Source organism: Grampus griseus (assembly GCF_964374135.1).
Source record: "Grampus griseus genome assembly, chromosome: 5".
NCBI classification, from domain to species: Eukaryota; Metazoa; Chordata; class Mammalia; order Artiodactyla; family Delphinidae; genus Grampus; species Grampus griseus.
The window spans coordinates 23015898-23027764 of NC_138998.1; the positions used below are offsets into that span (position 1 = coordinate 23015898).

At 37.2% G+C, this 11867-nt stretch overlaps 1 pseudogene across 1 annotated transcript; it reads left to right on the plus strand.

The window, feature by feature from the left end:
• The first annotated feature begins 10187 nt into the window (after positions 1-10187).
• On the plus strand, positions 10188-10681 carry LOC309822736 (small ribosomal subunit protein uS17-like; annotated as a pseudogene). Its single transcript has one exon. The product of its transcript is annotated as a small ribosomal subunit protein uS17-like (transcript).
• The last annotated feature ends 1186 nt before the right edge of the window (positions 10682-11867 follow it).

Sequence of the window (11867 nt, forward strand, 5' to 3'; positions counted from 1 at the left end):
ATAAAGAATGTTACAAGAGACAAGAAAGGACACTACATAATGATCAAGGGATCAATCCAAGAAGATATAATAATTATAAATATATATGCACCCAACATAGGGGCACAGCAATACATAAGGCAACTGCTAACAGCTGTAAAAGAGGAAACCAACAGTAACACAATAATAATGGGGGACTTTAACACCTCACTTACACCAATGGACAGATCATCCAAAATGAAAATAAATAAGGAAACAGAAGCTTTAAATGACACAACAGACGAGATAGATTTAATTGATATTTATAGGACATTCCATCCAAAAACAGCATATTACATTTTCTTCTCAAGTGCACATGGAACATTCTCCAGGATAAATCACATCTTGGGTCACAAATCAAGCCTCAGTAAATTTAAGAAAATTGAAATCATATCAAGCCCCTTTTCTGACCACAACGCTATGAGATTAGAAATGAATTACAGGGGAAAAAAATGTAAAAAACACAAACACATGGAGGCTAAACAATACGTTACTAAATAATCAAGATATCATTGAAGAAATCAGAGGAAATCAAAAAATACCTAGAGACAAATGACATTGAAAACATGACAATCCAAAACCGATGGGATGCAGCAAAAGCAGTTCTAAGAGGGAAGTTTATGGCTATACAAGCCTACCTCAAGAAACAAGAAAAATCTCAAATAAACAACTTAGGTGTAGGTCTCCTACACCTAAAGGAACTAGAGAAAGAAGAACAAACAAAACCCAAAGTTAGCAGAAGGAAAGAAATCATAAAGATCACAGCAGAAATAAATGAAATAGAAACAAAGAAAACAGTAGCAAAGGTCAATAAAACTAAAAGCTGGTTCTTTGAGAAGATAAACAAAATTGATAAACCATTAGCCAGACTCATCAAGAAAAAGAGGGAGAGGACTCAAATCAATAAAATTAGAAATGAAAAAGGAGAAGTTACAACAGACACCGCAGAAATACAAAGCATCCTAAGAGACTAGTACAAGCAACTCTATGCCAATAAAATGGACAACCGGGAAGAAATGGACATACTCTTAGAAAGGTATAACCTTCCAAGACTGAACCAGGAAGAAATAGAAAATATGAAGAGACTAATCACAAGTAATGAAATTGAAGCTGTGATTAAAAATCTTCCAACAAACCGAAGTCCAGGACCAGATGGGTTCACAAGTGAATTCTATCATACATTTAGAGAAGAGCTAACACCTATCCTTCTCAAACTCTTCCAAAAAATTGTGGAGGAAGGAACACTCCCAAACTCATTCTATGAGGCCACCATCACCCTGATACCAAAGCCAGACAAAGATACTACAAAAAAAAAAATTACAGACCAATATAACTGATGAATAGAGATACAAAAATCCTTAACAAAATACTAGCAAACAGAATCCAACAACACATTAAAAGGATCATACACCATGATCAAGTGGGATTTATCCCACTTGATGCAAGTGGGATGCAAGGATTCTTCGATATACACAAATCAGTCAATGTGATACACCATATTAACCAATTGAAGAATAAAAACCATATGATCATCTCAATAGATGCAGAAAAAGCTTTTGAAAAAATTCAACACCCATTTATGATAAAAACTCTCCAGAAAGTGGGCATAGAGGGAACCTACCTCAACAAATAAAGGCCATATATGACAAACCCACAGCAAACATCATTTTCAATAGTGAAAAACTGAAAGCATTTCCTCTAAGTTCGGGAACAAGACAAGGATGTCCACTCTCACCGCTATTATTCAACATAGCATTATTCAACATATTCCTAGACACCGCAATCAGAGAAGAAAAAGAAATAAAAGGCATACAAATTGGAAAAGAAGAAGTAAAACTGTCACTGTTTACAGATGACATGATACTATACATAGAGAATCCTAAGGATGCTACCACAAAACTAGTAGCGCTAATCAATGAATTTAGTAAAGTTGCAGGATACAAAATTAATGCACAGAAATCTCTTGCATTCCTATACACTAATGATGAAAAATGTGAAAGAGAAATTAAGGAAACACTCCCATTTACCACTGCAACACAAAGAATAAAATACCTAGGAATAAACCTTCCTAGGGAGACAAAAGACCTGTATGCAGAAAACTATAAGACACTGATGAAAGAAATTAAAGATGATACCGACAGATGGAGAGACATACCATGTTCTTGGATTAGAAGAATCAATACTGTCAAAATGACTCTACTATCCAAAGCAATCTACAGATTCAATGCAATCCCTATCAAATTACCAATGGCATTTTTTACGGAACTAGAACAAAAAATCTTAAAATTTGTGTGGAGACACAACAGACCCCGAATAGCCAAAGCAGTCTTGAGGGAAAAAAACGGAGCTGGTGGAATCAGATTCCCTGAATTCAGACTATACTACAAAGCTACAGTAAACAAGACAATATGGTACTGGCACAAAAACAGAAACATAGATCAATGGAACAAGATAGAAAGCCCAGAGGTAAACCCACGCACCTATGGTCAACTAATCTATGACAAAGGAGGCAAGGATATACAATGGAGAAAAGACAGTCTCTTCAACAAGTGGTGCTGGGAAAACTGGACAGCTACATGGAAAAGAATGAAATTAGAACACTCCCTAACACCATTCACAAAAATAAACTCAAAATGGATTAGAGACCTAAATGTAAGACTGGACACTATAAAACTCTTAGAGGAAAACATAGGAAGAACACTCTTTGACATAAATCACAGCAAGATCTTTTTTGATCCGTCTCCTAGTGTAATGGAAATGAAAACAAAAATAAACAAATGGGACCTAATGAAACTTAAAAGCTTTTGCACAGCAAAGGAAACCATAAACAAGACGAAAAGACAACACTCAGAATGGGAGAAAATATTTGCAAACTAGTCAAAGGACAAAGGATTAAACTCCAAAATATATAAACAGCTCATGCAGCTCAATATTAAAGAAACAAACAACCCAATCCAAAAATGGGCAGAAGACCTCAATAGACATTTCTCCAAAGAAGACATACAGATGGACAAGCAGCACATGAAAAGCTGCTCAACATCACTAATTATTAGAGAAATGCAAATCAAAACTACAATGAGGTATCACCTCACACCAGTTAGAATGGGCATCATCAGAAAATCTACAAACAACAAATGCTGGAGAGGGTGTGGAGAAAAGGGAACCCTCTTGCACTACTGGTGGGAATGTAAATTGATACTGCCACTATGGAGAACAGTATGGAGGTTCCTTAAAAAGCTAAAAATAGATCATTACTATATGATCCAGCAATTCCACTACTGGGCATATACCCAGAGAAAGCCACAATTCAAAAAGACACATGCACCCCAATATTCACTGCAGCACTATTTACAATAGCCAGGTCATGGAAGCAACCTAAATGCCCATCAACAGACGAATGGATAAAGAAGATGTGGTCCGTATATACAATGGAATATTACTCAGCCATAAAAAGGAACGAAATTGGGTCATTTGTTGAGACATGGATGGATCTAGAGACTGTCATACAGAGTGAAGTAAGCCAGAAAGAGAAAAACAAATATCGTATATTAACGCATATATGTGGAACCTAGAAAAAGGGTACAGATGAACTGGTTTGCAGGGCAGAAATAGAGACACAGATGTAGAGAACAAACATACGGACACCAAGGGGGGAAAGCGGTGGGGGTGGTTGTGGTGGTGGTGTGATGAATTGGGTGATTGGGATTGACAAGTATACACTGATTTGTATAAAACTGATGACTAATAAGGACCTGCTGTATAAAAAAATAAAATAAAATTCAAAAATTAAAAAAAAAAGTTTACCTCAATAAAAATAAATATATTCCTTTTGAAAATCCAAAAAGGGGAAGGGAGGAGTTATCCAGTGAAATGTAGTAGAAATGAGAGACAATGTTTAAAAGCCCATAGAGAATGGACTTGAGGACATGGGGAGGGAGAGTGGTAAGCTGGGACAAAGTGAGAGAGTGGCGTGGACATATATACACTACCAAACGTAAAATAGATAGCTAGTGGGAAGCACCCACATAGCACAGGGAGATCAGCTTTGTGCTTTGTGACCACCTAGAGGGCTGGGATAGGGAGGGTGGGAGGGAGGGAGACACAAGAGGGAAGAGATATGGGGACATATGTATATGTATAACTGATTCACTTTTTTATAAAGCAGAAACTAACACACCATTGTAAAGCAATTATACTCCAATAAAGTTGTTAAAAAATCTATTTGAAAATAAATATAAACTTATAGCTATAGTCCCAAAGAAATAGTGACTCAAGGAATAAAAGTATATGTTTCACTGTGCTTAATAAGTATATTAACATTTCAGTGATCCTGCAAATAAAATATAGTAACCTGTAAGAATGCTTAAATTCTTGTGACTGACATCCCATGGTTTATAAATTCATATATATCAACAAATAATGTAGAATATTCCCTTGAATTAAGTTACTAGTCTATAATGGTTTGGAATAAGAAATTAATATAACTCTCAAAACTGAAATATCAAAGTTTATCAATGTTTCATGAATATTTCTCCTCTAATAAATATATTTCTAAGGTCTAAATCTACTATTGGCATTAGTGTTGTGCACCCATAGAAATCTGAGCAATTGACAGTGTCATGTACTAATCTGTAAAATAAAATTAATGTTTTAAGATGGTATTGTGCAGCCCAATTTGCAAAGAGTTCTTCTGAGTTGTTTTACAATATTCTGCTAAGGAAGCACTGGTCATGAAGAATGCACTAAACAGTGTTATTTATTTCAGTGCAGAAGAACTCAAGTTTTTCTATTTCTTAACATTGCGGTTTGTAAAACCAGAAGGATGTATGAAGTATGTTCTGCCACTTGATCTGTAAGAGAAAACTTTTAAGTGTTGATTTCTTTGATACATGTAAAAGATTGGGAATTAGCTGCACCTGAAGTAGTTAATCATACAAAAGGACTATTTCAATATATAAAGGGTTAACGTTCTGTGTAGGAAGCCAAAAATCAAGTACTAATGGTCAGAACCAAAGCTAAATGAACTTTCGCTGGGCATGAGGATGAACTCGAAACATTTGCAGTTGTTCTGATTTATTGTGATCAAAGTCTTTGCTCTATTCTGTCCTCGAAAATGTTTTCTTAATTTCTAAGTTTTTCTCTTAGCCCGAAACAGTATAAGAGAGCGTAACAACTTCTCAACAAATGTATGATGAATAAACTAATACACAAACTAAATGGAATAGCAGATAGGGAAGAGTGAAAGAGGGGTCCCATAGTGTGTCTCTGGAAGAATGGTGGTGCCACAGAGAGAAACCACTGGCTTGAGGAGTGGAGATGCTGTAGAGGGTAACAAATTCTTGCAGAATGTCTTCTCACAGAATCAAGCAGTAAGTCCTGAAATTCGAGACCTAAGCCCTGCTCTCGGAGACAATATTGGCTTGGCCAAAAAGTTTGTTCGGGTTTTTCCATAAGATGATACAGAAAACCCAAACAAACTTTTTGGCCAATGCAATATATCAACAGAATATCCTTTCCTAGTGTTGTCAGGCTGAGAATATTCCGGAGAATTTTTGTCTGTGTCATCAGATGTTTCAGCATCAGAGTCAGGAAATCAACTTCGCTGGCAGATCTTTCTCAGAGCTCAGTTTAAACAAAGTTCCTGACGGCGAGTGCATTAAAACTGAGATAATGAAATGAACATGAATCATCAGCCAACAAAGGGAGTAAAGAGGTGGACTGGCTTAAGTTCTAAGTTAAGGATGTGTCTTTTACATGTGCCCATTATTGTTAAAGCCCCATCCGAACTGATCATTCATCTATGAAGATGCTGCTCAGACTGGAGGAGAGAAGTGCGGGCAACATTGTCCCAAAAATAAAAATATCATTTCCTGAAAATTTTGCTGTAGGAAATTCCTACTTATTAAAATAGCTAAATTAAATATTTTCAAATGAAACAACTGTGTCCCCCTCGCTAACCTCTGGCTCATCATATTACTGTTCCATTTCCTAAAAGAAAGAAACCTTCGATTGTGAATTATCAAAGAACTCTGGAGTTTGCATGGTACTTCATCATCATTTTTCTGTGCAAGAAAACAAAAAAGAGACTAGTAGAATGCAAAAAAAATTCATATGTTTCAACAAGATAATCAGTTTTTCTGAATGAACAATAGTGTTCAAAATGGAGGCTTCCCCACACAGTATTGTAAAACTAATTTAAATAAATAAATGGGGGCTTCCCTTGCAGGTCTATGGGGACCTGTAAGTATTACTGACCCACAAACACAGGCCTCAGAAGCCATGGCTGTGCTCACTTCACATTCCTTCGTGAGTCTGTGCTATACACACTCTCATCTTTATTGCCTGGTACTATACAGTGGTAGAAATTTTGGGGAGCTATATAAAAAAATTCTTCCCAGAATCTGCTAGAGACAGTTTTTATTTTACTTTTCCAGCACAGAAATTTGTATTTGGGCAAATTTCGGTTTGGATATTTTCAGCCTGTCAAAGATAATGATTTCATCCTTTAAGCTCTAGGCTCACTTTCTCTTTTAAGTAATGAGGATATCAATTTTCTTTTGGAAAAGAACAAGCAAACTGAGGAAACTTCTTATGATCCTTCCAAACTGATAACTACTCCCCCACAGAGATGCCAGCTTCTGTCTTCTTTGAGCAAAGAGCTTACCTATTCTGGCACTGATTTTTCTCATTTGAAAAGATGTATCATTGGAATAAAATGGCATTTCTCAAGATAGGTCTGTGGGCTTCCCTGGTGGCACAGTGGTTGAGAGTCCGCCTGCCGATGCAGGGGACACGGGTTCGTGCCCTGGTCCGGGAGGATCCCACGTGCCGCGGAGCGGCTGGGCCCGTGAGCCATGGCCGCTGAGCCTGCACGTCCGGAGCCTGTGCTCCGCAACGGGAGAGGCCACAGCAGTGAGAGGCCCGCGTACCGCAAAAAAAAAAAAAAAAAAAAAAAAAAAAAAAAGATAGGTCTGTGGATACTAGTCCTGTTTGGTGTAGAAAAACCTACTGCACTGTCAGATTTTTTAAAAAAGATGTTGTCACTTATAAGACCTGTGTTACAGAGGACAAAGGGGACCGTTTTTCACCCAAACGTTGGAGACTCCACACTCCAGTTCCTCATCACATCAAAACCAGGACTCCTTATGCATATGAACCCCGTCAGATCCCTGCCCCATGGTCAGCAGAGAGGAGGACCCTCAGCTCTCAGCAGCAAAGGTGAGGTTGGACTATGTAATCATAAATCAACAAATTACAAAAGGCTATTTAGAAAGGGTTCTGCTAAGATACAGATGAAAGAGGCCACAGTATTTACACAGTAAAATATTAATCAGTAAGTTTTGTTATCAGTAAAGAGGTAACAGGGCGTTTCTAGGAACCAATAATCTCTTTGTTAGTTCAGATTTTAATGTTTTGAATATGGGACATGAAGTTCTGTTGATTCTGGAAGGCATTTATCTCTTTAGTGATTCTTTAAGTATAAAGGGCCCAAGTTCAAAGAATTCTGGTAAACGGGGCTCCCACCCTTGGAGAGTGTACATGAACAAACTGAAGGCTCTCCGTAAGCTGTGTTTAACTGTGTTTCCCAAACATGTTTAACCACAACATGTACTTGCATCACGTGGAAATAACCTCCTTAGAACAGTCTTTGGGAAACACTGACCTCAAATAATTTCCAAATCCTGATATATATTCTGAAAAGAGGCTAAACCTCAGTAGGTATTGATTTCTAGCCTTCCAGACTAGTGAAAAAATAACAACAGTGTTTCAATGGTTCCTTGTTGTTTTCAGATTTCTTCTCTCAAATACGTTTTAACTGATCTTTACAATTCCATGAAATGGGTTTTATTTTAAAATGACACCAGGAAGCCACAACACTCAAGAGACTTCTGCACTTGGTTTCAGTGGAAAATCACCTGACCTCACAATAATCGTCATAAACTGCTCAGTTTGCAAGATCTTCTCTGGCTAAAGCCATGCCACGCTTCCATGTCCCTAAGATGTCAATTCCTTGAAAGTTGCTAGCCAAAATTCCCCATGCTTTCCACACAGCCCTATGCAGTAACTACCTTTATGCTCCAAATGACTCCTACTTCCCTCACTCTCTCAAGATTTGGAGAAGTGCTCTATTATGGAAATAACACTAGTTAGACACTCCTAGGTTCCAGTCCTTACCCTGTAAGTCATCAACCTGAAGACCTTGCAAGTTACTGTTTTTTAGTTTTCTTTTTTTTTTACATTATTTTATATTGGAGTATAGATGACTATGTTGTGTTTCAGTTGTACAGCAAGCTGGTTCAGTTAGCTATACATATACATATATCCATTCTTTTTCAGATTCTTTTCCCATATAGGTTATTACAGAGTATTGAATAGAGTTCCCCATGCTACACAGTAGGTCCTTGTTGATACAAGTTACTTTTTGTAATTTCATTTACTCCTCTTGAAAAGAGAATGATGACATCTATACTTTCCGGGGACAACAGCGTCTTGATCTAGAATAGAGACCTTCAGTAGAACTGATATTCCCTTGACCTCTTCCCCACTCTCATTTCCTACACCATCAACAGAATTGCAAACAGCTAAAAATGAAGATTACATTGAAATTTATTGCTGCAAAACTGTTACCTTGAGAAAACAATGGTTAATAGAGTAAGGAGAAGAGCCATCTCAGCACCATCATTACCCACAGCCCTCCTGCAAAATGTAACCTTCACTATAGGACAAAAGCAGCATGTTCCAAGACTGTGAACTACAGTGACTACAATGGGGTAGAGGGCTTTACAGCGGACTCTCATTTCTCAGGCAGGAAAGGCCTTCTGACTATACTTAGAATGGAGTGCAGAAGTGAAGAAAGAAAAGGCCAAACATTCATACCACTTCTTCAGTGAAACCCAGTCGCACTGCATGGGTGTATTTTGAAAAATAAAGGGTATTCTTTTTCTTCCTTCCTTCCTTTCTTTCTTTCTTTTTTTCTTTCTCTGTTTCTCTCTTTTTTTTTCATTCACTCATTCATAAAATATTTATTGACCACTTACCAGGAGTCAGAGGAATAAAGGCAATTGTGATTCTTCCATCTTCAGCCCTCAGTTACCGCAGTCCTGGGGTTGTCTTCTGTGTCCCAGGAAGCTGTGGGGTGGCCAGCACCAAAGTGAACAGTAGCTCATGGTGGCACTAGAAGAGCAGAGGAACATATGAACTGGAATGGATATGAGTCAACCTCCCTTTTTACTAAAAAAGCCAAATCCTCTCCCCAAAAGAGGGGTTTACTAACCCAAATGGATTTTTAAAGAATAGGTCTGGGGTGATTAATTTTTTATGAGAGATTGCAGAAAGACTCATGTACTATGCATTATTTAGCAAAGGATGGCCACATTTTAAAAATGATTATTGGATACATACTGCACATAAAAATAAACTATTTTTTTAGGAGAGTTATGTGGCATAGCACTGAATATTGGGTGTCAGACAAGTGGAACTATCTGTATTTTTACTTCCAACTTATTTGTCACCAAAGCCAATTCTGAAATAAAAGATCTATGGTTGTTTCTTTTGATGTTGCATAGAAGGAACTTTGCCCAAAATTACAGGTGGCCTAGTGTGTAGGCAGTGCAGTCATGAGTGTTTTAGTTAATGTATGGTTTGTTTTGCAAAGACTTTTGCACATTTAAAAGAAATGTTCATGAATTTCCAAATGCTATGTTTGCTGTAGCAAGACATTTAGAGTAATCATTACCTCCAGCTGTGATTTCCATCTTCCCCACCACTGCTCCCTGTGTGTGCTTCTTTTATATTGGACAGACTTTCTGCATTTTTAGCCACCCTGAGCAGCAACCATTAAGTTTAGGTACATTTAGTTCCTACTTAGTCCCAGTTATATGATCACGAAGCACTTCAAGAAGTAAAACAAAATCAAGCATTGTGACAATATAAAGCCGAGAATTTAAATGAAACAAGGAAAAGAAGTGATTCTGAGTGAAGTACAAGATAAAACACATCTTTTATGGGGTTCTTTTTTAATGTAATAAGTTACCTTAGAACAAATTATTTGAAAATAACTTATGAAATTACCATGAGAACACGTATCTATAAGCTATAGCAAAGATTTCATGAGATTTTTAAGTCTTCTGAATCTTTTCCTTTCTTAAATATTAAAACATTAACCTTTTTTCAGGCGGCGGGGAAGATGGCAGACATTCAGGTGGAGAGTGCCTACCAAAAGCAATCGACCATCTTTCAAAATAAGAAGAGGGTTCTGCTTGGAGAGACTGGCAAGGAGAAGCTCCCGCATAACAACGGGAACATTGGTCTGGGTTTCAAGACACCGAAGGAAGCCATCGAGGGCACCTACAATGACAAGAAATGCCCTTTTACTGGTAATGTTGTCATCCAAGGGCGGATCCTGTCTGGCGTGATGACCAAGGTAAAGATGCAGAGAACCCTTGTCATCCTCTAAGACTACCTCCACTGCATCCGAAAGTACAACCGCTCCGAGAAGCGCCACAGAAATGTATCCGTGCATCTTTCCCCCTGCTTCAGGGACGTCCAGATCGGTGACACTGTCACAGTGGGCGAGTGCCCTCCCCTAAGCAAGACGGTGTGCTTCAATGTGCTCCAGGTGACCAAAGCTGCTGGCACCGAGAAGGAGTTCCAGAAGTTCTGAGACTGGACCCCTGCCCACTGCCCCAAACAAAGTGAAGTTTTTTTCCCAGTCAGACAAAACAAAACAAAACAAAAACATGTTAGCAATATTGTCTCAAAATAGAGTTACTATCCAGTAACTCCACAAAGGGGTTTTCTTTTTTTTCTCTGTAGGATCTTAGAGTGCATATTATCTCATTTTAAGACTCCATTCAATGTGTTCTTTATAACAGGTTGTTTAAGAATAAAACACAATTAATGTAGAATTGCACCTAAATTATATTCTACTTGAAATGAGCAAATAAAGTCAGAAGATTGACATATTAAAACTGTATAGCTATGTGTTCAGCAGGCATATTGTATGTGTGTGTGTGTACACATTTATGTGTGTGTATATACATATATACACATATATACATATATATTTAATTTTTTTAGCTGACATTTTTGGGATCTAGACATAGGTAATCGAGCTAGACACAGCTGATTCTAGTAAGAGTTATTTCCTTACTTTTCACTGCATTTTTTTGGTAGAAATATTTTAATGGAAACTCAATAAGAAAAACAACAGGTAGTATCTTTTAATTCATCAAATTCCAAATGAACTTAGAGTTGTGAGAATGCATATGATGTACACACACAAAGATTTTTCTTCCAAAAACATTAGACCTACTTTTCAAGTGTCAAATGAGATGGCAGATCTAGATTATTTCTCAACTCCCTAAGTTAGGAATTTGGAATTTGTGAATTAAAAAATACTTCCTTTTGTTTTTCTTATTAAAAGTTTCCATTAAGTTACTTCTACAAAAATGCAGTGAAAAGTAAGAAAATAATTATTACTAGGATCAGCTCCCAAAACTGTAAGCTCAAAAGAAGTCTGGCTCCATTATATAGCTCTAGGTTACATATAATTCAGATGTCAATGAGATAGAGTCAAAAAATACATATTTTATTATTAGATATTAGGATTACAAAAACACAGCTTTGGAAAAAGGAGGATGGAAAATAAAAAAAGATTACCTTCATATCTCAGCAGTTAAAAATCATGGAGAAATTTCAGGGGAACAAGTGTGATCTTGAATTGTATATTTCTATTAATAGCTGAATATATATTTTTTGAAGTTTGGGATTAGGAGATAGTCCAGAGCACAAAATGGAGAGAAGCTACTTCCTTTGCCATATTAGGATTGTATAGGAAGCACCTGAAC